At 39.3% G+C, this 25969-nt stretch overlaps 1 protein-coding gene across 1 annotated transcript in view; it reads right to left on the minus strand.

The window, feature by feature from the left end:
• Positions 1–25969, minus strand: part of LOC129778553 (microtubule-associated protein futsch) — a 233080-nt gene that overhangs the window by 192275 nt on the left and 14836 nt on the right. The gene's annotated exons all lie outside the window — the stretch shown is intronic.

Here is a 25969-nt window from a genome sequence, read left to right on the forward strand (position 1 = left end):
TTGCTCGAATTCACTATCGCTAGATTGCAAGTGGAATGTAATCCAGGATCCCAACGCTAGTGATCACTTGCCAATCAAAATTTCCATCACCATTGGGTCGAATTCTTCTGAATCTATAAACATGGCATATGACCTCACAAGACACATTGACTGGAAAAAATATGCGGACGCGATTGCTCTAGCCATCAATTCCAGAGATGGCTTATCTCCATTGGAGGAGTATAACTTCCTTTCTCGTTTGATCTATGACAGCGCGGTCCGCGCTCAAACGAATCCCATCCCAGGTTCCACTATTCGTCGAAGGCCTCCCAATCCATGGTGGGATAGCCAATGTTTCAAGCTTTATGTAGAAAGATCGAATGCATTTAAATCTTTTCGGAAACGTGGAACCCCTGAAAATTTTCAAACGTATTTATCCCTTGAGAATCAGCTCAAAAATTTGATCAAAGGGAAAAAACGTGCTTATTGGAGAAATTTCGTGGGAGGTTTGTCACGAGAAACGTCAATGAAAAAAATATGGAAACATGAGAAATCGCTCTTCATCGGCAGCCCAATGTGCTGGTGAGAGGTCTTGGCTCGGTACATATATTTGGGACCTTGATTACTTGTCCCAAATATATGTTTTCCTTAAAGCTATCGATCATCGTTGTCCTTATACCCTTATCCCCTCCTTTTCGTCCTTCGCGAGCAATCGGTTCTCTTCTTACTAACAATAGAATAAGTTGAAATGTAAATACATAGTAGTTATAAGATAGGTTTAAGAGTTGAGTGTGATGAGTGTGAGTGAGAGTGTGAGTGTTAACATTGTCAACATATCCTTATATCCCATCCTATTCCTGATAAAAATATGTCACCCTTCTAAACTCGAGTCTACCGCGAGTAATCGGTTTTCTACCTTATTAACAATAGAATTAAGGAAAATTGTTCATAGCTATATACATATAGTTAATATGTTTAGTTAAGAATTCGGCTCCTTTAAACTTATGTAATTGAGCCTGTAAAAATAAACGAATTAATAAAAAAAAAAGAACAAGAATTTAGTGTCACGCTTTCAGAAGGGCTAATGCACTCATTTCTGGTATGGAAGAACGAACTAATTCTCAAACAAATAAAAAAATGTTTAACAGAAGACGTGTACACCTTACCTTGTTAGCGAGTGCCCAATAACAATGAGATACATATTCTACAAAGGTATTGCAGATCACATAAAAACTTATTGTTTGTTCACAGTTATTAGAAAAACAACATCAAGTTCATTTGTCCCATGTTGAGATTCTAAACATAATTGTCATGTCATGAATTTCTAAGCCTGTAATCAAGCTTGAATTATTCGAATGAGGGGAACTATTCACATTTCATTAGACAATAGATTACTGCTTATAAAAAATCCGGTGTATTGCTAAACTGAAATGCTTAAAGCTTTTGATAGACAAATATGGTAGAAAACTTTGGTGGCATTTTTCTCAGTTGTTGATTTCGGAACATGGGACAACTATGCGTAGAACGGCAGTATGGCCATATGAAAAAAACATTTTTCTCCAAAGTGTAAAGGAATCATTTTTTGAATATTTTTTTCTGTCAGAACAATAAATTATCTGTATTTTTATATTAAAACATGTTTTTTAACTTCAACCAATCCCGAAATACAACTGCGTTTTGTGATTCCAGATTCTAAATGAATCAAGATTTAATCAACAGTACGAAGGGAAACATCATGAGAAAGGCTGGTTTCGTTTTCTAGTTGAATTTATTCATTAAACTTACCCAAACAGCAACACGACAAAAAGTAATATAAGCTACGTTTCAGAGTTTTTATCATGCTTCATATAGCGTACAATTCGATACAACGTACAATTTCGAAGTTACCCTGTATAATGATTTTCTACTTCATTTCCTCATGGAACGTTTGAAAATTATTTGCGGTCAAATTCTTAATGAAACAGACTTTAGGAATAGCAGATCATCGTCAACAGGCTGGCTCGAAAGATTCTCGTTCCAGGGTTGCTATAATAAAATCTGTGTGTTCTCGGTCTCAACTTTTTTTTTATCTTAGTTTGAATAGAGCATTAGCATTACGCATGATATTTTTCTCGAAACTGGATTTTTCACATTGACTACAGCTATAGCTTGAAATTGGAAAAATCCGATCGATTTGATTATCATTGCAACACAATTAAAACTTTGTATAAAATAACTTAGTTTCTTCTTCTTCTTCTTCTTCTTCTTCAATGGCACTAACGTTTCTAGAGGAACTTCGCCGTCTCAACGTAGTATTACTTGCGTCATTTTTATTAGTACTTAGTTGAGATTTCTATGCCAAATAACACGCCTTGAATGCATTCTGAGTGGCAAGCTCTAGAATACGCGTGATCACAATGCAAGTCGGAGGAAATTTCTTTGACGAAAAATTCCCCCGACCAGAACGGGAATTGAACCCGAACCCCCGGCATGTTAGTTATGACGCTAACCACTCGGCCACGGGAGCACAAACTTAGTTTCTTAGTGGATCTTAATCTCGTAATTGATCTTAGTTTCTGAAAATGATGATAAGAATTTAAAAAAAATACAAGCTAAAAATGTAGTTTTTGACACCCTCTTCGGAAATTTGGAACCTCTCCCAAGTCCCCGTGTCAATCCAAACCAGAAACAGGATTGAATAAATAGGAATTTTCCCAACAAATGCAATGTAATGCATCCAGATGAGTGTATTTTACGAAGTGTTGTTACTACTTGAACATTGACAAAATTTAGCTTAACTCATTCTTTTCGTCCAATCCCTGTATACAGGTCGGACTCGATTATATATGATTCGATTATATACCATTTTTGACTCGATTATATACAGTTTGAAAAAAAACATTTTTTTTACATTTCAAAAATAACTTATTTCAAGCAAAAACGTAACCTTTCAACGTTAAAGTGAAATTTTATAAGGCTTTTATATGCACAAGATGGTAAAAATTGTGGATTTTGAAGATTTCGCTTGAATTTTCACCAGAGATTGTTTGTATCGATATTGAGGCCAAATTAAGAAAGATAGAAGTTGGGTGTCAAAGAACAAATTGTAGAGCGGTTAGAAGCGGTTAGAGCACTTTAATTTTGTTGGTAGAAACAATCAAGTTTATTGAGAGTTTTTAAAATAATATTCATAACTAGCTGACCCGACGAACTTCGTTTCGCCAAAAAATATATTTTTTGATTTGAATACTTTCAAACATCCACGTTTTCTTACTAAGTGAACGCTAGAGAGTCCAATCACTGAACTCTTCATTGATTGATTACCCTTTGACCCTTTACAATTTCCTTTTACTTTAAATTGTCTAGTACTTCTACAAAAATTCCTCCTTATAATATAAAATTATTTTCAGACACAGTTCTCGTTCAAGATTCTTCAAGCATTTGGAAATAATATGTTTTTCCGTTGCATGGAATATGTGTTTATACAGAGAATATTACAAAATAAAGACAGCTCAAATCGGACCATTCCTTCCTCGGGTTTAGGGCACATCAACACGTTTGGCCTTTCACTTTTGTTTATATAGATAGAAGATATAGGAATGCGTTATTCTTTCTGAAAATCCTTTTCCACTTTCGAACAAAAATCAATTCGTTAGCGCCAACATCAAATGGACTAACAACGCTTAGCTAATTGTAGAACATATGGGAATTCAATTTTCCGAATTTTCCAACCGCTATATTGATCTACGGGAAGAAACGAATACAACAAAATACAGGAGGCTAAAATCGGACCATCCCTTCTTCGGGTTTTCCGCTTACCAACAGATTTTGCCTTACATTTTTATTTATATCGATAGATGTAAGATATGGAAATGCGTTATTTCGCCTGAAAATCCATTTCTACTTACTAACAAAGATCAATTTCGATAGCGCAAATATCGAGTGGACTAAAAACGCTTATTATGTTGTAAGTTTCGAACATGTGGGAATTCAATTTTCCGAATTTTCCGACCTTCCTTTAGGATTTTCCGAAAATTTTCAGATTTTTCTCTCCACTATATTGATCTACAGAAAGAGACGAATACAACAAAATACAGGAGGCTAAAATCGGACCATTCCTTCTTCCGGTTTTCCGCTTACCAACAGATTTTGCTTTACATTTTTATTTATATAGACTAGCGGCCCGGTCTCTTATCTGTATAAGCTTCCCGCATAGTCATTGGAATAGCTTTGCTCTATATAGATTCTCGTAATTTTTTTTTCTTTTCTTTTTTTTAATGTTTGTTTTTACCTCCAAATGTCACTATGTCTCTTTTTTTCAACTCTTTCTCTGCTTCCAATTTTTGCTCTTTTAGTTGGTTTTTTCGCATGCGAATTCATGTAATTCACGTATTTAAAATTAAAATATCTTCATCGTAAACGGAATAACAAATATGGCATACTTTCTCTACAAAAAAGTACAATGAATCATAACCGCCTTTTTTCACTTCAAGAATAATTCACAATTCTCGCGTAACTTTTGAAAAGGTTCTAAGTAACAAATGTAAACAAATCGAGTCAATGGATGCACGCTATTAGTTCTCAATCATTGAATGCATTGCGAAAACAACCGTTGAACTATCTATCCTTTTCACCTTTTTATCACCGATACAAAAAATGTCCAATGTATAGATTCGAATTTTAAGCCCTCGACTGTTACTTCGGACGCCACTTTACTCTGACTTTACTCGAAACGTCCGAAGTAACAAAGCAAGCAAAACAACACGAAGTCGCACTTCGGACATTTTGGGTTTTTGTTATTTTCGGGTATAAATATCGTTTTAGTGCAATTCAACGAGTGATAAAAATAATGATCCGCTTTTAACACACGAAGTGCATGTATTTGGATCGTTGTTCAGTAGTTTTTTTTTGCAAATTTTTATCGTGCAACGTAATTTGTCCAATGTACAAAGCGGACAGGCAAAACGTCCAATGTAACATTTTTCGCTCGGAGGCTTCAATTTCAAACTAAAATCACATTACAACAGTTACGATTGGGTTTTCAGAGTTATTATTGGCTGCTAGTGGTAAAAAGTAGAGATAAAGATCGATTCTTTTTGAAACAATTCGCGGAACAATGTTCCGGTCTTTAACTTCGCTTTCCTCGAGTTGATGTGAATGTTACATAGGACCTTTTCAAAAGTTACGCGATAATTGTCTTCAGATTGATATATCATTTGTCTTGTTTCGTGTTAGGTTTCCTGCAACTCGTAACGCTGCAACGCAATTGCAAGAGATTCTGATAAAATAAATACTATTTTTGGCATTTTCTTTTAAAGAATAGTCTCATTCATGATACTAACTGTCCCTTTATCTCAACAGATTTGTCGCAGATTAGCTTATTGATCAAATGGCTGCAGGTTAAATTTTCTCATCTCTTACGGAACATGACGGTGCAGAGATCAATCAAACTAAACTGTCGGGTGATACGAAAACGCCTGGTTTCCGCAAAATACGGGAAGCGGATTTGAAAGAGACCTATCTATGCTGGAGAACAAGTTCCCTCACTGGTTCTTGCCCCAGGATGGTGTCTTCGATTGTTTCGTTGGTGAGTAGCGGTTTTTTCCATTAAGTGTTATAACCAATGGCAACGATGGCCGATCATCACCGTACTAATTAAAGCGATTCAACCCATGTGTCAGACATGGTATTCCACCACTGCGGGTTTTGCAATGGTAGCATCCCTCGAACAGACTCAATTTCATATCTTCCTCAGTCATATCCGGGTTTGCAACAACAGCAGCAATATCATCACCACTTTCAATTATTATGGAGCGGGAAAAAAGCACGTCAATTCTTCCCGAAATCATTGGTTTTTCATCAATAAGTAGACAGTAGAAAACTCTGACGAAGGAATACTAAAATAATGACATTATAAAAATGAAGTAGATTATTGTTAGCAGACTCTCAAATTTTAATGGTTTTTGTTAACTTAATGGGGTACCCCTGTCAGGAAGATCGAAAGATAATGAATTTTCGTGTTTTTTTTCAGATGTTGGGAATAAAGTGAAGTGTTCGAGTATTTTGGTTATTGTTTAAGGTATATTTGAAGATTTAAATTTTTTTGATTGCACGGATTATGATTATTACGCTGTTGACAGTGTGATGATTTGAAATCGGTACCTTGATGGTGGTATCGGTTCCGAAGCAACGGGGTGTCTCAGAACGAATTCCAATAAATATTTTGTAACATTATAACAATTCCTAAAGCGTTCCATAGAGGTTCTTGAAAATTCGAAAAATTGCCGAAACGACGGTCATTTTTGTTAAAAATTGGACATTTTTATGAAAAATCTCTGTTTAGAAACTCATAAAAATTGAAAAATGAGATATCGAAAAACGGTTATGTAACGCTTTAGATAATTCATTTTTACATGCTGATAAAAAATTCGAGTAGACCCTGAGATATCGATACCACCAGTTGAAAAAACATTGTTTCGAGAAAAAACGTGTTCAAAAAATCGTACAGCAATACTATATCCCTTGAGGTGAGTTTATATTTTTGGCTGTAACTTTCCAACGAAATAAAATATCGAAAAATCCTAGGACCTAGGACAACATTCCTAAAAGCATAAACTTTCCAAAAATGCAGAAAACAAAAATTCGGTTTTTTCGATTTCCCAAACCTGGGTCCCCCCCTTAAGTTCGCTACACATACACATCATCGTTACCGTCCCGTCAACTATTCTCTTGGACTTATTATGCCGATGTTGTATTTGAATGCTACCATACGATTTCCATGGGATAATATTTGACAGTTCATTCCTTTACATTGACTTCATAGTGACGGGACGTCACATATAGTAGTGCACTTTATACATTCGTCAACGGAAGAAATACAAATGATTTTAAAGTTCACCTCTCTGAACTTTACACAAGAATTAATTACAGTAGCGGAAAGTGCACGGTGATCTGGCCGATTTCCTACGTGCCAATCACCGATAGTGGGACTGTTACTTTCCATTGCTCAGCCACGCCATCGTCGACGATTGTCTTCAAAAACACCGCTTCGGCGATGAGAGAGTGGCAGATGTTTCCTGTGGGGGCTCATTAAAGAAAAAAAATTTTAAAAAAAGACTTCAAATTTTGATATAACAAAACATTGGCAAAAACAACGGCAACCAGTTAATACTTGCTCTATAGAGTTGAGGGAAAGCTTCTCTCAGTGTTTGCGACCGCACCGTTCTCGTGCACATTTTGTCATCGCAGCAATCACTGCTCACTGCATTCTCTCTATTTCTTTACATCGCGCTTTTGGACACGATTTTTTTAGCGCCTTTATTTATAACTAGCTAACCCGGCAAACTTCGTCCCGCCCATTTACTTGATTAATTCTCGAGTAATGCAGAAATTTGTGTTTCATTTGTATGGCAGCCCCCCCTTTGAGTGGGGGAAGGACTGTCTAACCATCATAGAAACATTTATTGCACCCTAAAACTTTCACATGCCAACTTTGGTTTCGTTTGATTGATTAATTTCCGAGTAATGCAAAAAATTGTGTTTCATTTGTATGGCAGCCCCCTCTAAGAGAGGGGGAAGAAGTATCTTATCACCATAGAAACATTTATTGCATCCTAAAACCTCCACATGCCAAATTTGGTTTCATTTGCTTGATTAATTCTCGAGTAATGCAGAAATTTGTGTTTCATTTGTATGGCAGCCCCCCCTTTGAGTGGGGGAAGGACTGTCTAACCATCATAGAAACATTTATTGCACCCTAAAACTTTCACATGCCAACTTTGGTTTCGTTTGCTTGGTTAATTTCCGAGTAATGCAGAAATTTGTGTTTCATTTGTATGGCAGCCCCCCCTTAGAGAGGGGGGAGGGGTCTCAAAATATCACGAAAACCTTCCCCGGCCCCAAAAACCCCTACATACCAATTTTCATGTCGATCGGTTCAGTAGTTTCCGAGTCTATAAGAATCAGACAGACAGACAGACATCACTCCATTTATATATATATAGATGATAACAGATAAAAAATTACTAACTTTTGAGTTTTCACATCTGAAGTGTTATTTAAAACCATTAATTTGGAAGTTTCCCTACTCTATTCTGTACTAAATTTTCTCATCTTTCAAATGGAAACAGAATTGTTTTCCGTCGCGTATTTTTTAATGTAGAACCAGTTTGAGGCAACAGAATCCAAAACATAAAAAAGTTCAATAATTCTGTCATTGTTAAAATTCGAACATATGCGTAGAAGTATTTTTCATCAGATATGATCGTCTATCACCCCCTGAGAGACTCTGGATAAATTTATTTTTTTTCAGGTGAGAAAGTTGTTTTCTGACATTATAGGGATAGATCAAAAATTAAATTCTTCTTTTATATTCAAAATACGAGAAATATATGCATAGAAAACGATTAAAAAAATTTTTTTTGACTTAATTATATACAGGATTAGATTATATACAGTGAAAAGAAATCCGAGACTGTATTTAATCGAGTCCGCCCTGTATCTACAAATATATCCTTAAAACATAAAAACAGTTCATGTACTAGTTTTTTTTAAATTCACAAAAATCATCAATCCTTTAAATGAAAGCAATCTTCGTTTCATTGAACGGCATAGAATAGAAGTTGTGGAAAACCATCACATTTGCGAGGAATTTTTTTTATTAAACTTTCATAATTTTTTTTAACGCATCCGCCAGCTTCACTTTAAACTTCAATCTGTTTTTAAACAATTTCCTTCTTCCACACTTTTTAAACTTCCGATGAATACTTTGATATCAGAAAGCATTAGGTTTTGTTCATGGAAAACGGATCTGATGACCTTATTCGCATGTCAAATGAACAGCTTTCCCGTAATGGCCAATAATGTCATAAAGCCAAAAAATCTTACCCGACCAAAAAAACCCCATAACATAACACAACTGCTGCCTACGCAGAAGAGCTCGTATTCTCGCAAGGACCACTTTACCAAAGCGACCAAACATCAAATCCTGTATCCTCGAACGAAGTGCTTGCCCATTCCTCCGCCAGATCCAGCGATAATTAGTGTACTCAGCATGAAGTGTGCTGACTCTTCATCCAATAAATTCATTGGTTCCGTAATCCCCGAGCGTGTGCCAATTCGTTGCATGTAGGTACCACTGCCAACTTTTTGCCACCATCAGCCTTAAACTCGAACCGAACCGAAAAAAAACCCCAAAAGCCACTGCACAGGCTCGGTGCAGCCAATACAACATGCCTTTGGTAGTGCCATTGCCCAAAAAGCCCACACGATGTGATATAACCGGCTGCATTCGTGTCCGGGTTGATGATAATCATTTATGCTTTTTTTTCCGTTCCGCCCTGAAGTCTTGCGAAACATTTTGCAGTGCCAAGAATGGAAAATCTCATTTCGCATCATACGGCTCCGTGTGAGTGTGTGTGTGTGTGCGCATGTATTTATATGTTTGAAACATATGTGAGCGCGAGCATTTTCGATGGAAAGCCGAGGGAATATCTGTTTAAATTACTGTCAGTCGACAGCGAGAAGATTCTGTGTTTTAATGGGATCCATAAGGCTTGTCTCCCCGGGTTGGAGGGATTTGTGTAATACTTCCACAGATGGGTCGGTTTTTCTGTGCCGCGAGCAATTCAAAGCGAAGCGCGTTCCATTATGCCTAAGAGGATTTTTCATGCTTGTGAGTGTGATGGAAAATATTAGACTTCAGTAATTTAAAGTTTATTTCAATTGAAGAAAATATATGTTTTGAAACAGAGATGGAACAAAACATCGGTGGGCGCCCGTCTTTTGGCACCGCGCATTTTCAATCCCGTTTCAAGGAAGGAGAAATGCACCGCGCACAATATTTGTTTTTCTGGTTTTTTTTGGTTCCAGAACACATAATTATATTGCAACGTTATATTTAGCCATGCACACGGGTAGAACCTCAAATCATAATGCGGGTATCGCGCTTGGAAAAACACAGGAAAATTCCCAGCCAACTCTGCATTGGTCTGAGGGGGTATGTGGCGTGATGATGATGACGATGATGGTGGTGGTAGGAGAAAACGGAAGCAACATTTCTATAGTTGTTTTTTTATCCCGTTTTAGTTTCGCTTCCCTACGATTTTAATGAATTGCCACTCTGTCGCTGCGCTGTGACGATAATGGCTATGAAACTTGGCCAGACACCCCGGTGCCCTGATGCTCGGCAAAAACACACCAACATGGCCGGTGGAATCATTGTCGAGCAACGACATTATCGATTCGTAGGCCGTTCAGGGTGATTGTGAGATTACAGATCATACACCTAATTCTTATACCCGCTTCGTTCCCTCGGCATAACATTTTAAATCAAGGCTCGTCAATTTTAAAACTTCCTAATCATGGAAAATGGAATCTTAACAAATCTTTCCACCAAAAACATGTTCGCAGCTGTAAGAAATTGTTTCCACAAACAACACCCCACCATTGGCTCGGTGGCAGCAGATACGAACCAGTGCCTCGGAGTGGTTTCCTCCCCCGGAATACTTTTAATTAATTCTCCGCCAGTCGGACTTTCGGGAACACCTCTTCCGATCGCCGGAAAGCCGCACCAGGTTCCATTACGTGATTCCTTCCAAAAACCAATAAATTACATCATCCGGTTATCTGGCGTGGCTTCAGCGCGCGTCTTCCCTGGCTTCTTCCAGACCACCGCCGCGTTCGAAGAAAAACCGATAAATTGCGCTCACCGCGCGTCACGACAAGCCAGACGACTTTGGGCTGCCCTTTTTTTTGGCAGTCCCAGTTTAGAGGTAATGTTTCGGTCACGACGGGCAAACTCTGTTGGATTTTTTTTCGCATTTTTTCATGACGGGTTTTTTGAGTTCATCGTGGCAAAAAATTGCGTTTTGATTTCCGGTAGCAGCTTTGCGTTCCATCGGGAAGCTCGCACCGTGCCACATTTTTTCACAGTGCAATGCTTTTAGCAAACGCGTCATTCTTCGTGACCGTCCTCATTCATGGCTTCCGGATCGAACGATGGGCGCGAAGTGAGGTAGATATTAATCCGATGGAATTGCGAAGCTTAGCACGCGTTGCGGGTGTCATCTATTCTGAAGGTCGAAGAGAAACAGTGTGAGGCGTGGGGTGTTAATACCTTATGGGAATTACCAACGGCAGTGATAAGCTATCTGCATGTCAGTCGATAAGAGAAGTTCACGAACTCGAACTGCACATGCTGTAAATATGGTGATGGTGGATAATCTCTGTTCGGCCAACTATTATTTTTGACATGGGACTACGTCTAACCGGAAGATATGGGGGGGGGGGGGTTAAAATGAAAATCTAGGCACTGAACAAGTAGGAAAAAAACATTTCTTCGGCATAAGCTTCGAGTAACCGGTCGTGTGCTGTGAGCGTCTCCGTTGAAGCATTGTTTTCGGTTACCGTTGGCTGTTATTATTTTTTTTTGTCGCCCGGGTGTGCTTTTTTCGCGCGTTTTCGAACTGTTCGAGATATCGTGGAACGCAGTGTGAACTCGGAATTGGTGAGAAAGGCTGAATCGTCAAAGCCTGGCAAGGCCAGCCGGCTTTCAGTTATCGCCGATTTGTCGCCATCGCAATCGAAGTCGGACATCGGTGGTCAGTTGCACGCACACAATACCAGCGCGATTCGCTGCTAACTTACAGCAGTGTGAAGGAGAGCATCACTTCTTAGTGGTGTGTGATAGTGCCGAGCGCTCAAGCGCTCCGATTGAGAAGCAAGCAGCGGTTGCCAGTTCATCAGCACTGGGGTGCATTGTGGTGAATAGAAATAAATATAAGATAATTTTTTTTTATTTTTTTTATTATTATTATTATTATTATTATTATTATTATTAAAAACAAATTATTAGAATATAAGGACCAATTACAGAATGACAGATACCCTTCAATCCTCGTCATCTCCTTTTCCTCCTGTTGTCTTCTCTCCACGTGTCAAGGTCTATCCTGAAGATCCACCTGGAACTGGTCCGTGGGTTGTTTTCTTCAGACCTAAGCCAAACGGAAAAGCACTTAATGTTATTCAGATCATGAAAGATCTGGCAAGATACTCCTCCGTGACAGAAATTTTGAAGGTTAGACCGACCAAACTGCGTGTTGTCGTAGCTGATCGGAAAGACGCAAACGGTATTGTCGTCGACCAGAGGTTTACCCTGGAATATCGTGTCTACGTGCCTTCCCATGACGTAGAAATCTCGGGGGTGATAACCGAAACGGGTCTGACGTGCAAATCAATTATGGAAGGAGATGGCAGATTTAAAAAGCTGCCTTTGATTAAGGTTGAAATCTTAGAATGCCGATAACTCGGCAAAGTCTCCCAGGAAGGGAAAGAATCGAAATTTACGCCGTTCGACTCGTTAAGAGTCACTTTTGCTGGCTCCGCCCTCCCTGACTACGTTATGGTGGACAAATTGAGGCTACCGCTGCGACTCTTCGTGCCAAAGCCCATGACTTACCTGAAATGCAAGTCAGTTGGTCACACAGCAGCTTACTGCGCCAACAAGGAGCGCTGTGCCACTTGCGGAGAGCAACATGTGGACAAATCCTGCAGTGTGATTGAGCAAAAGTGTCCATATTGCGGAAAAACTCCGCACGTGCTCACGGCTTGTGAAACTTACAAGAGTCGCTGGGAGAAGCAGAAGCGCTCTTTAAAGGAACGCTCGAAGCGCACTTTTGCGGAAATTTTAAAGGGCGCTTCTCCATTGGCCCAACAGCAACAACCTTTAACCGCAAACAATGTCTTCGCTTCGCTGCCAGTTGACGAAATGGAAGCGGATACAGCTAACGAGGGCACACCGTACATCTTCCAAGGGAATCCCCGGCGCAAAAATGTGACCACTCCCAAAGTTCAAGGACAAGCCCCTCCGGTTATACCCTCTGTTAGCATGCCTAAAAAATCGAGTGCAGCGGACAAGCACAATCAGGTTCCTCCTGGCTTCCGTGGGAATAATTCATCTTCGAACGACCCAGCACTCGAAGGAACATCAAAAACCCCAACTGTCCCTATTTTACCGTCAAGTTCAACTTCCCAATCGGGATTTATAAAGTTGACTGACCTTGTGGCTCAAATCTTCACATGCTTTAATGTTTCCGACTCCATCAGAACCATTGTCACCGCAATGCTTCCAGTACTAAAGACAATTTTGCAGCAATTGATGCAAACATGGCCCCTCCTTGCAATGATTATCTCTCTTGATGTCTAATTCAAATAGAGAGGTCGGAGATATCACTGTTTTACAGTGGAATTGTCGTAGTCTTATCCCTAAATTGGATACATTCAAATTTTTAATTCATAACTTCAATTGTGATGTTTTTGCTCTGTCCGAAACTTGGCTTTCTTCACGAGATGATATCTCTTTCCACGATTTTAATATTATACGCTTGGACCGTGATGATAGATACGGAGGGGTGCTTTTGGGGATCAATAAGTGCCACTCATTTTTTAGAATTGACCTTCCACCTATTGGAGGGATCGAAGCTGTTGCTTGTCATGCAAACATCAGAGGCAAAGACCTCTGTATTGTCAGCTTGTATTGGCCTCCGAGAGCTGCGGTTAGCCGCAAACAACTTGATGACATGTGCTCACTCCTTCCTGAGCCACGATTGATCTTGGGAGATTTCAACTCTCACGGAACTGCCTGGGGGGAACAGTACGACGACAATCGTTCACTGTTGATATATGATCTTTGTAACAGCTTCAATATGACACTTTTGAACACTGGGGAAACAACACGTGTACCTAAACCTCCTGCTAACCCAAGTGCTCTTGACCTCTCGCTTTGCTCGAATTCACTATCGTTAGATTGCAAGTGGAATGTAATCCAGGACCCCAACGGTAGTGATCACTTGCCAATCAAAATTTCCATCACCATTGGGTCGAATTCTTCTGAATCTATAAACATGGCATATGACCTCACAAGACACATTGACTGGAAAAAATATGTGGACGCGATTGCTCTAGCCATCAATTCCAGAGATGGTTTACCTCCATTGGAGGAGTATAACTTCCTTTCTCGTTTGATCTATGACAGCGCGGTTCGCGCTCAAACGAAACCCATCCCAGGCTCCACTATTCGTCGAAGGCCTCCCAATCCATGGTGGGATAGCCAATGTTCCAAGCTTTATCAGGATAAATCGAACGCATTCAAAGCTTTTCGGAAACGTGGAACCATTGAAAATTTTCAATCGTATTTGGACCTTGAAAATCAATTTAAAAACTTGATCAAAGGGAAAAAACGTGCTTATTGGCGAAATTTCGTGGGAGGTTTGTCACGAGAAACGTCAATGAAAAAATTATGGAAAGTGGCTCGAAACATGATAAATCGCTCTTCATCGAATGAAAGTGAAGAATATTCACATCGATGGATTTTTAATTTTGCACGGAAGGTTTGTCCTGATTCCGCTCTTGTGCAAAAAATTGTTCGAGATATACCACAAGATAGGTGCGATCTTGATTCCGAGTTTTCGATGGTAGAATTCTCTCTTGCTCTCCTTTCATGTAACAATTCTGCTCCGGGATCGGATAGAATGAAGTTCAACTTGCTGAAAAACCTCCCTGATGTGGCGAAACATCGCTTGTTGAATTTATTCAATCGGTTTCTGGAGCATAATATTGTTCCAGATGATTGGAGACAAGTACGAGTTATAGCTATTCAAAAACCCGGAAAACCCGCGTCCGACTTCAATTCGTACCGCCCAATAGCAATGCTGTCTTGTATACGGAAATTGTTGGAGAAAATGATCTTGTTTCGCCTCGATCGATGGGTTGAAACGAATGGCCTACTCTCAGATACACAATATGGGTTCCGCAGGGGCAAGGGGACGAATGATTGTCTTGCGTTGCTTTCTTCAGAAATTGAAATGGCTTACGCCGAAAAAAAACAAATGGCTTCAGTATTCTTGGACATAAAGGGGGCCTTTGATTCTGTTTCAATAGAGGTTTTGTCAGACAAATTACACTCTCGGGGTCTGCCGCCTCTATTGAATAATATGTTATATAATTTGCATTGTGAGAAACATTTGAACTTTTCTCACGGAGATTCGGCAGTAAGTCGGGTCTCTTACATGGGCCTCCCCCAGGGCTCATGTTTAAGCCCCCTTTTGTACAACTTCTATGTAAGCGACATCGACAATTGCCTTACACAAAATTGCAGCCTAAGACAACTTGCAGATGATGGAGTGGTGTCTGTCGTAGGATCAAACGAATCCGACCTGCAAGGACCCTTACAAGATACTTTGAACAATTTTTCAACCTGGGTCATTGGGCTAGGGATCGAATTCTCCACGGAGAAAACAGAGATGATGGTTTTTTCTAGGAAGCATAGACCAGCAAAACCAAAGCTTCAACTTTTGGGTAAACCAATCACTCATGCTATGTCATTCAAGTATCTTGGGGTCTGGTTCGACTCCAAATGTACTTGGGGGGCCCATATTAGGTATCTGAGTAAAAAATGCCAACAAAGAATAAACTTTCTCCGTACAATTACCGGCACCTGGTGGGGAGCCCATCCAGAAGATCTTATAATGTTGTATCGAACAACTATTCTCTCAGTGATGGAGTATGGCAGTTTCTGTTTTCAATCAGCTGCCAAAACACACCTCATTAAACTCGAGCGAATTCAGTATCTTTGTCTCCGTATCGCGTAGGGATGTATGCCCTCAACGCATACCATGAGTCTCGAGGTTTTGGCAGGCCTACTCCCACTAAAAGATCGCTTCAATTTATTATCTCTTCGGTTCCTCATCCGGTGTAAGGTCATGAACCCATTGGTGATCGGAAATTTTGAGCAGCTGATCGAGCTAAGTTTTCACTCCGGATTCATGAGTTCATATCATGAATTCATCTCCATGCAGGTTGATCCTTCTTCGTATATTCCCAACCGTGTTTGTTTCCCTGACTACATCAATTCCTCTGTGCATTTTGATCTGTCCATGAAGCAAGATATCCATGGATATTCAAATTACCAACGATCGAGGATCGCTCCAACGATCTTCGATGAAAAATATGGGGGTATCAATTGTGATAATATGTACTTAACTGATGGGTCCACTATAAATGAGTCCACAGGATTTGGAGTGTTCAACGAATTTTTTGGCACCTCACACAGTCTTCAGAATCCTTGCTCAGTGTATATTGCTGAATTGGCAGCAATTCATTGGACGCTGGACAGCGTCGCCTCACGACCTGTTGAACACTATTACATTGTAACGGATAGTCTTAGCTCTGTCGAAGCTATCCGTTCAGTGAGGCCGGAAAAGCACTCGCCGTACTTCCTTGAGAGAATACGAAAAATTTTGAGTGCTTTATCCAGACGCTATTATGTCATTACCTTTGTCTGGGTCCCTTCTCATTGCTCAATTTCGGGTAATGAGAGGGCTGACTCATTAGCAAAGGTAGGTGCAATTGAAGGCGATATTTATCAGCGTCAAATCGCCTTCAATGAATGTTATTCTTTAATCCGCAAAATCGCTAACTGGCAACGGAAGTGGAATGAAGATGAATTGGGCCGTTGGTTTCACTCGATTATCCCTAAGGTTAACCTCAATCCGTGGTTCAAAAGTCTGGAATTGAGTCGGGACTTTATTCGCACCTTCTCCCGACTCATGTCCAATCACTGTTCTTTAGATGCACTACTCTTTCGTTTCAATCTTGCCAGCAGCAATCTCTGTGTTTGTGACCAAGGTTATCGCGACATCGAGCACGTTGTTTGGTCGTGCGAGGTGTATCTGGTCGCCAGATCGAATTTAGAAAACTCCCTTCGGGCACGAGGAAGACAGCCCAATGTGCCGGTGAGAGATGTGTTGGCTCGGTTAGACCTTGATTACATGTCCCATACATATGTTTTCCTTAAAGCTATCCATCTTCGTGTGTGATTGTCCCTATGTCCTTATACCCTCCTTTCCTTCCTTTGCGGGTAATTCGTCCCCTTGCTATAAATAGTAGAATAAGTTGAAATGTAAAAACACTATAGATATACGAACAGATTTAAGAATTGAGTGTTCATCAACATTGTTGCAGTTTCCTTATACTCCATCCTTCTCCTAAAAATATGTAAAAATACCTTGCGCCTTCCGACGACCATTTGTATCGATCGATGCAACGCGCTTTGAGTGGAATACGCTTTACTTCAGAACAGGGTATCGAACATTGACTCTTGGCTTCAACGATCTTGTTGTTAAATTGGTTGGCATTCGTGCTGAAATTTCGCTCTGTTTTTATTCCTCAAAAATGAAATAAAAAAAATTAAATTTATCACACACGAAGATCGATAGCGATGGGCTTACTCAAACCAATCTCCAGATGCGGCGGCGCCGCTGATCCCAACGTTCCGCGACACAATTCAAGCGAAACAACGGGAATGTGTTTCAGTGAAACTTTTTTTTTTCTCTGTGGGATTTATAATTGAAGCAATTCTGCACTGAGCTTCCCAAGCTGATGATAGAAATCGTTTTCAATTATTTTATTGCCACCACCAGCTCAAACCCACACTCTCTGTTCGCCTGATTGCAGTTACACTTTCTCCGCTTCCCGAAAAATGACAAACTATACTTTCGGGCACAAGCAGCAGCAGCAGAAAACCGGCGGAGCGTTAATCGAATTATCAACACATTTTTCTGTTTTAGTTATTAGTTGGAATTTCAGTGCACGGCAGACTGTGAACGCTCTGCTCGCGTTTATGGGGAGAAAGAAACGTCTTTATTGCCGAAACCGTTTGATTTAGAGACGCTGAAGTTGTCTTCGGCGATGTTATGTGTTAATCAATATTTATGGTTTAATTACAGAAGAAACGCTGGTTACGAAAATAAACCTTTTTTTCCTAGAGCATGCCGTTCCTATTGACAGTTATTTTAGAAGCAACATTTTTTGAAATGTGTACACGATTCATATATGAACCTTCTAATTTTGAAAATGATCAAAGAAAAATCATAATTACTAGTCTTGTTGTCGATAATCAGAACTGTATTTTTTATATTCATACCGGCACTATATTGGGTATTCGTTCGGGGACTGACTGTTAACAAATATGATTTGAATTTAAGTTCTCTTGAAAAGGCTTGGATGGAGGAGACATGATAGGTGAAACAATTAAACCCAATTAGGATAGTTACTGGCGGCTGTGAGTTTTGGAATAGTCTGAGTGGCAATTGCTAATTGAAAAATAATGTTAAGTTAGAAAAAAGGGAAGCCAGCATTTTTGCGTACACTCCAAGTCACAGCATAGCAATCACAGAAGATTTATCTGTAAGCTATCTGCTCTAATAAAAGGTCCATAATTGAAATAAAAAAATGATTGAAACTCGTATCAATTTTAAAATTTATTTTTTCTGTGAACAAAGCTCTACTCTAACCATATTCTATTGTGACAATCTATGATTCATGTAAAAGATATTAATTGAAGTTTTATGAAGACAGCTAAATCGTGAAAATTGTCCCTATATTCAAGATACATTGTGTCGGAAACAAACTCAGTCATGAGGCGTTTCAATAAGTTGTTGTGATTACTATTAAATCGGGCGACCCTTCTGGTGGCGAATATCATACTAACATTCCTTCCCTTCTCCTGGTGACTGTAAGGACGTGGTCGGTGTCGTTATTGATTATTTAAAGCTCGAATTACCGAAGCTTGCACGATGAGAATGATACGCCATTCCCAAGCGTCATTCAGAATGCCCTCGGTGCAATTTTGCTGGTTCAGGTACCCCAGGCACATTGATTTTGAAGTCCGTGTTATGGAAACACGGCTAAGTGGGAACAAAAATGCCCACAGGTACATCGATTTTGACGTCTGTGTTGGAGAAACCGTAAATCGAGCCAATCAAAACTTGGCAGTTAGGGCGTTTAGATAACGTTTGACATTTTACAGTTATTCAATTGTTCATCTCATGAAAAATAACATTTTATTAATTGTGATAGACGCGTAGAAATATTTCCTATCAATTGATGCAAACATCTTTCCGATCTGTTCTGAGAAATGTTCGAGTTATAAGCATTCGAAATACGGATAGGGTTAGCACACAAATCGGCAGAACAAATGTATGGGAAAAAAGGAAGTTCTTCCAGTTCCTGTTTTCATAAATTTAAACCGTAGACGTTGCTCTACGTCAAAAATTACAATTGTAATGGTTCCTATTTTATTATTATATAAATACAATATATCGTTATATAAAAAATCAATACCGCAAATTAAGAAAAAACATGACACACGTATCACTGTCCGAAATGATTTACATCTGATTCGCACGAATATATTTGGAACATTTGGACAAACTCCCCCAGTGCACGGGGTAATTCGTTCCGATAGGAAATGCCAGACGCACTGATCGTGTTAGCGCAGAGGTATTTGAGCGAAATGAGGTTTCCCAGAACAAGATCACTAGCCGGATTTTCCATCAGCAACGATGAAGGCCGGTCGCCAAACCGATTGGGAAGATGCAAATGAGCGCCGTACCTAATCAGTGTGAGGACCACCTCTTTCTCGTAGTTGTGTGGATAGCAAGCAACTAGGAGGGGCGTGGATTTGTTCTTGTCGTATGTGTTAACGTGTGCGCCACACTCTAGCAGCAATTTCGTGACGCATAGTTTCGAAAATGAGTTATTATCACCTAAGTCCAGTTTCCAGGACATCGTGACGGACAGATGCAGCAGCGTTCCTTTGGATCTTTTGTTCCGTATATTGTTTCGGACAAGAGAACGGACGGAATTTTGGATTAGACGATATTCATCCTCATTTTTGGCCACGGCCAGTAGAAGGTAGATCAGATGCATCAGACAAATGAGGACACGATCGTGGTTGTTCTGCTGCGTCCGATGAATCGGTTTGATCGTGAGCAGTTGTTGAATCTCAATGATGTTCGATGTTAAAAGGTGAAACATGGCATAGACATCCTTGAACAGTGGCACCATGGATTCATTCCTATTCAACAAACCCACCATCAATTCCATTATGGACAGTGCGGATTCGCAAGTATCGAGATGTAATATTGTATGTTCTCGAATTTGCACTTGTAACGTCAGCAGCCACAAGTCTATGCATCTCTGGAACAGTCCGACTTGTTTGTAGTATTCACCTAGTGCGATCAGCCGGTTGAAAGTTTCCTCGTGATCGATTCCCAATATCCTCTCACGAAACAACAGACTCTGCAATCGCAATGCATCGATATCTTCAGCGAATGCATCTAATTCAGCGTTGGTAGTGAACTCAACCATATTTTCGTAGACAGGTAGTAGTAGAATAAGTGATCTGTTTTTGACGTAATTGGCTCCACTCATTCGGGCCTCAAGAGCCAACCGCCAGTGGTAGAGTACATCTTGTATATCGTGACCAAGATCCATTAACGATGACCCCATCAGATAATGAGCATCGGCCCTCCTTTTTCGCGAGTAATTTATTCGGCCCAGAAGATAATCCATTACTTCTAGTGAGCCTTGGATGCAGGCTAGCTGAAGTGCGTCATCCCCGGATCGAGTTTTAGCGAATGGATCGGCTCCATGATCCAACAACAATCTGATCGTTTCAAGATTCCCACTCTCTACTGCAAAGTGCAACGCACTTTTGTCGTACACATCACATCTATTCACGTCCGCCCCTTTGCTGATCAAATAGGCACATAATGGCACCGATACGACCGAATCGATAAGGTAGCTTATCCCGTTGGAACCCGTCTTGTGGATATCAGCTCCATTTTCAACTAAATATTGAACAATTTCGATGTTTTCTATTGCACAGGCAACTCGCAGAGCCGTTAAACCATTGCAGGAAAGAGCATCCACATCGCTTCCCAGCTTTATGAGACATTTCACGACCGGCAGATGTTCGGTTACGCAAGCACACATCAGTGGAGTAACGTTATGTACCAAATCCACTGTGGGCCCCTCGTCTTCCTCAACGTGACGATTAAATATTATACCCCTCTGTTCAACGTTGGCGTCGCACTCCTTTATTAGATACTTGACGATTTTAACGTTGCCTTTCCCACAGGCTATGAACAGTGGTGCACAACCGTTGTGTTTCGAGTCCGCCAGCTTCTTGCGGATGTGACGTGGCAAGCGATCGATCCGGCTGCGGAGGCTTCTGGACAGACGACCAATGTGCGATCCCACCTGGTGCATAAGGTCATCCCGAATCTGTTCCAATACTCTGGGATCCTGATGGTCTTCGCTGTTGGGATTCATTATTTGGTTGAGTTGAGGCTTCAAAGCTGCTATCAACGGTAGTTTTCTCGGAAAAAGATTTCAAACTGGTTGACTTGCGATGTATAAACATGGAGTGGAAGTGACTATTACTACTGGCTTGGAATGCGTTGTATGTGTTATATAAGGATACAAAAATCGCAAGAACTTCCTACCTACGGATAATTGGGTAGCATTTTCGAAGCGGGCGAACTACTAAACTACCCAGCTATATCAGGCATTCTATACCCACGATACATTCGTGGCAGTACACGGTGATGAAAATTAGCCTCGAAACTCTTTCTACAAAAATTGTTGAAAGAGAAGCTTCAGTCCATAATTCATGGTTATGGTGAGTGTTACGCCGTATAATCATGCAACCTCTGCCAAACTCAAGTACTGATCATTATTCTGCAACGGCCAGTGCAGTCTCTTCGGGTGATTTCAACCTCCCACATTTACGGTGGTAATTGGATGAGGATGTAAACGGGCTTATTCCCTCGAATGGTTCTACTGAGCACGAGCAGGTCTCTCACTATAAACCTACCCGTCATTAACTTTTCTGCAGATGATGGACGCCAACCGTCATGGATGATCTTGACATAAAAAAGGTACAGATGGCATACCATCTCTGTTACTGCAAAAATGCTCCATTGAACTTGCGAACCCTTCAATTGCTTCAGGAGAAAACTTTTCCAATGGCTTGGAAAACTGCTTTCGTCGTTTCAATATAGATTCATGAATCTGTCTGTTCAATGTTGTATGTGATGTTTTCGATTTCAACTTGACGAAGAATGCATTTAAAAATAGAATTAACAATTACATCTAGATTATAAGTTAATAATTCAGTCTGTACTAATAGAAGACGGTGTTGAAATAAATAAATGAAAAACCTTGACTCTGATTTTATTCTTGAATGTCAACGGAAATATGTGCTAGGGCCATATTCCATATTCCCTTGAGGATCGTCAGGAGACTGTGGAGGCATCGGCCTTCGCATTCAATTGGAAATGAGTTTTTGTTGGGTTTTGTTTTGTTCCAGCAGTTTCTCTGTCAACATAAATCAAAAGTCATTCGGACCCTTTCGTTATTATCTACTCTACGATGGTCCGTGTTCATTCCATTTTCACCGTAAAAAGAACTTCACGGCATATTGAATGTTTCGTCTTCGAAAATGTTGGACACTGATGTGTGCACACTTAGTTGACTACCATTATAATATCATTTTTCTAGCCACTAGCCACAATTGCTTTAACTTTAACTTTCCATCACAATTATAATGAAGTTCTCAACCTGTTTGTAAGTGGTACTCTTCTCCTTTTGTATCAGTAGGGTCATTTTACAATTTTACGAATATATTTTCATCGAACTTTTATCAGGTATCTCCATGAAATACTCCACCAGCCTCGGAACTCCGATCTTTGTGATATATGAGAATTTATCGATATTTTTAGAACTTATGATTATATCACTTAGAGTCGTCCTCCTATTTTCTCTTGAACTTCCTTAATAGGAAGAAGTTCAAGAGAACCACGTCAGATAAATTTGGGGGATGAGGTGTCATAATGTTACGCTTTTGACGTTGGACAACGTCTTTCAATACGGGTGTCAAATTAGAACACATGTCACGTTTCAATGAAATAGTTTTAACGTTAATAACTATTTTTGTTGCGCGCAGATTCCGATTCCGACATACCAATCGAGTCGAAATTTCTTCAAGATTCGTTTCATATGCTATACATAACGATCGCCGATTTACGAAACACGCAAGCTCGAAACTCGTTCCAGGTAGTTGTCAACAGTATACTTCAATACTGATGTCACACACACAGCGGCTTTGCTTTATATGAAGGACTACAACAATCACTGCGGAGGTGCGTTTCTGTTCATAATCTCAATTCCAAATTGGGGGTTCGACTAAAAGATATACCACGTCGGTTTTCATGTCGTCTGGTGGAGAGTGTTTGTGTATCTTTGCATCGAGCGTATGTCAACTGCGAAAAAAGATCGCCAGTTTTTTCCATATCAATTCATTGCAAGATTAGTATCACACATATTCTTTAATTTCTCCACTGAGTAATTCCAAATTAAATCGTCCTAAAAATGCCGGTTTAAAAAACATGTATTTTTCATTCCGTTCGAGTTGGAGGAAATATGAGCTTTCCACAGCAATCGGGAATTTTTTGACTCAAGCGTAACTTTTGAAAAGGACGTATCGATTCTAGTAAGAGAAATCTTTGATAATTTATATCTCAAAAACTATCCGTCGTACCGAAATAATGTCTTAGAACGAGCTATAGAGTATAGAGTAGATACTGAATGTTGTGGAAAACTCATATTTTCTCCAACCCAAGCGGAATACAAGCTTTCATTCGAATCAAAAATACTCATGTTTTGTCATTTGTCGATTTTATTTGGAATTGTTCCATTGCAAGCTAAATCCAAACGAACTTTCTCAAAACCAATATAACCATTGTTTTATACAACCAGAGCTATCAACATCGAGGCCATGATCAACTCAATGTGTGGTATTGTCTCATTGTAAAAGTTCTTACATATTGGCTCGCAAATAAATATGAAATAGTTATTTTTACCATTTGAGGCATGAAGGTTGAATTTGTTCCTTTGAGCCATTTCAGAAGTCGAGCGTTTTTTGAGGGTGCCAAATCATAAAACATGTCACGTTCTTATGAAATAGTTTTAACGTGAATAACAATTTGCTGTGAATGAATTTTGATGATTTGTATTTGTTTGCAATTCCTCAATCAGTAGATTGTTTTAATTGACAAAATTGCAAGTGCTTCCATTTTGTCATACACTCGTTCTGTGCGTTTTTTTTACTCAAGCAGTCGATAACGAGCGACTAATGTATTGGCGGATCATGATTCTTATATACCAAATTGCAAATCTGAAGTGAGAAGGAAAATATGACAACTTAGGATCCACCCCTTTGCAATCCATTGCAACGGGTTAGAGTATAAATGATGAAATTTCAGAATTTAAATATACGTTCCATTTTCTATAACGAAATGTAACTGGTATGGATTCGTAGGTGTTACGATTATTGCAGGAACCTCATTCACATTCGTTTGACCTTTTCCTTCGGTATAACCTTCACAATTGACCTTTGTTCCTTGATTAATCAATTAATAAATTTATTTATTTATTTAGTCAACAGGTAAAATATTCACCCCAATGACAAAAAAAATGGACTTGCACCATACAAATTAATTTAGGACACTACGGAAACTACACTTATTTTTATAACGCGAAACATTGAAGTCAAATACATCGTAACATCTGTTGAAGATGCGGCACATTCTTCGCATGGGCTCGGTCAATCCGTAGTTGGTTCGTGAGGGACGGTTATACAGGAAAAGCTGTAAGCGGAAAGACAACTTAACAGCGAAGTGCAGTTGATGCTTCCCTGAATCAGATCACCAATAAAGCTTGCCATCGCAATGTTGGGTTTCGTCTCCAGTAGTTCAAGATGTATGAGCATACAACGGCTTTCGTAATTGGGTAAATTTTTGGTATCATTCCACGGGAGATACTTCAGGAGCGAATCGAATAAACTTACGCTTAATAGCTTCGATGCTATTTGTCTCGTTTTGGTGGTATGGACACCACACTACATCCGAATACTCTAGAATGGGCCGCACCAATGAGTAATACAAATCTTATACAAATCTTGTGCAATATACATTTGTGAAAATTTGAGCGAAGCGAAATATGAAGCCGAGATGAGAGGAAGCTTTTGACATCACGTAAGCGGCATGATCCTTGATCGTGAGCTCACGTGATTCCAGTTTCAAGCTAGTGCTAGATAGGACATTATTATGATGAATCAATGCACGTTGTCTACCGAATGATACAGTGATGCTTCTGAATCCGGACACTTTTTCATTACATTCAATATCATGCCAAAACCATGACATTTTTTGCATGTTGAATTGATGTGACTGATAGTTACTATTGTGTCAATTTAGTTTAGTCAAACATAGTACCTAGCTGTTAACAAAAAATGTCAAAAATAAAAATTCAATGTGAATTTCACAAACCCATGTCCGGAATAAAAAGCACATTAAAAAATGATTTTAAATCCGGACGGTCAAAAGTTGACGATTAAATTTTTCATTGAAGGAGTTGCATAAGGGTATGTCAGAAGCCTTAGTATGGAGTATGGAGTGTGGAGCAAAGATTTTCAATCCGGGAAACCGCAAAACTCTTCGGTATACAGGACGGGGTCGATTATATTACCCGTTCCAAGATGGCGGCCGCTAAAAAATGGCGGAATACATATTTTCTCAGAAACCCATCAATATGGGTATCAAACGAAAGGGATTGACTAGTAGAACACAGTTGATTTATACTTTTCATCAATAACTGTATTCTACTAGTCAAACCCTTTCGTTTGATACCCATATTGATAGGATTTTGAAAACACACACACACACACCTATATATATATATATATATATATATATATATATATATATATATATATATATATATATATATATATATATATATATATATATATATATATATATATATATATATATATATATATATATATCTTGTGAAAATACAAAAAAAATTAATTAATAAAAAACCTTTGTACCAAAGGTGTTTCCATTTAGTCCCGCTACTTATGACGCACCCGTTAATAAGTTCTACAATAATTAATAAATAATTTCTCTCAAAGAATTGCATGAAAACACGTGTCCGGGTTTAAAAGCAAAGGTGTCCGGATTTCAAAGCATGATTAAAAAAGTGTCCGGATTCAAAATCACGACACGATGAAAGAAATTTCAAATTTTGAACAAATATAACATGG

This window comes from Toxorhynchites rutilus, chromosome 3, assembly GCF_029784135.1.
Source record: "Toxorhynchites rutilus septentrionalis strain SRP chromosome 3, ASM2978413v1, whole genome shotgun sequence".
Classification (NCBI taxonomy): domain Eukaryota; kingdom Metazoa; phylum Arthropoda; class Insecta; order Diptera; family Culicidae; genus Toxorhynchites; species Toxorhynchites rutilus.